At 33.2% G+C, this 1173-nt stretch overlaps 1 long non-coding RNA gene across 1 annotated transcript; it reads right to left on the bottom strand.

Moving 5' to 3' along the window:
- Window positions 1-400: 400 nt before the first annotated feature.
- On the bottom strand, window positions 401-1151 carry LOC111386483. The gene is made up of 2 exons (XR_002701236.1): window positions 996-1151; window positions 401-678 (listed from the first exon to the last, which is right to left on the bottom strand). It is a non-coding gene; the product is annotated as an uncharacterized LOC111386483 (long non-coding RNA).
- Window positions 1152-1173: the final 22 nt, after the last annotated feature.

Raw genomic sequence — 1173 nt, forward strand, 5'->3', positions numbered from 1 at the left:
AAAAAAAAAAAAAAAAAAAAAAAAAAAAAAACCATACGAATGGGATGGAGAGTGTAGAATAGTTTGCAATCCTTACAATTGAAGCCCACCATAATTATAAGTGATCTGTAAACTACATATATACATACATATATGCAATGAAAATCTAGTAATTGTTCTTTCTCGTCTCACGCTCTATTTGTAATAGCAAGGAAAGAAAAAGGATCTGAATCGTGAATGAGAATAACTAAGGCCCCGTTTTGGAGCGATTTTGAGAATTGATTGAAAAAAGTGAGGGCCACCTATGAGAGAAGAAATCAAGTTTTACGGTTGAAATAGTAAAATAACGGTTAAAAAATCAAATTTTTGAGGGTGAAAAATCACTTCCAAACACCCCCTAAATATCTCTTTTGCAATGAACTTTGACTTCCAAAAGATGTGGATTTTCATTTCCCAACAAATGAAGTAAAACATATATCAATACAATCACCTTTATTACATGGTACAACAACAGTAATATGATATACACCACTCTACATTAAATAATTCTTCTCCCCCCTTTTACAAGTCTCTTTCATCCATGACAGTTTGGTTAATCCTAAGTTGTCTTCTACCTGAAATTGAACTTACAATGGCTATTAACTGCACCAATATATGTCAGCTTTAGCTTCTTGCTTCAATCGAAACTCCTAAAGCAGACTGCGCTCATAAAAGTTCCAGAAGTATTCGATCAATAAAACCGAAGCAAAATCAGAGTAACAACTCGAATACAAGAAATTCATGTCATAACTTTACATATATGTCATGTTTGGGAAGGCATAGAATTAAAAAAGTGACTGTGTGTGCTAAAAATTTAAAAAAGTAACTTCTTGAAAAACCTCTCAAACATGTTTGGCTAATAAAGTTACTTAAGGAGTAAAATTCTTAGCCAAACACGCGATGTTATCCATAAGTTGTAGGTTCCCTTTGAATTGTATTACAATGACATAGAAAGAGAAACAGAGTATGACACTGACCATATTAAGAAGTCGTAGAGCAGCAGGCCTCGTGAATTTCCTTGCAAAAAGGAAGCATGTTGAGGGTTTCCCCTTGCTGGTGCACCATTCTCTTCTGTATTCAGTCTCATAATAAACATTATCTATACCCTAAATAAAGAGAGAATATATAGAGGTAATAAATATCAAGGTTCTAAAA

The sequence above is a fragment of the Olea europaea genome, unplaced genomic scaffold, assembly GCF_002742605.1.
Source record: "Olea europaea var. sylvestris unplaced genomic scaffold, O_europaea_v1 scaffold35726, whole genome shotgun sequence".
Lineage (NCBI taxonomy): Eukaryota > Viridiplantae > Streptophyta > Magnoliopsida > Lamiales > Oleaceae > Olea > Olea europaea.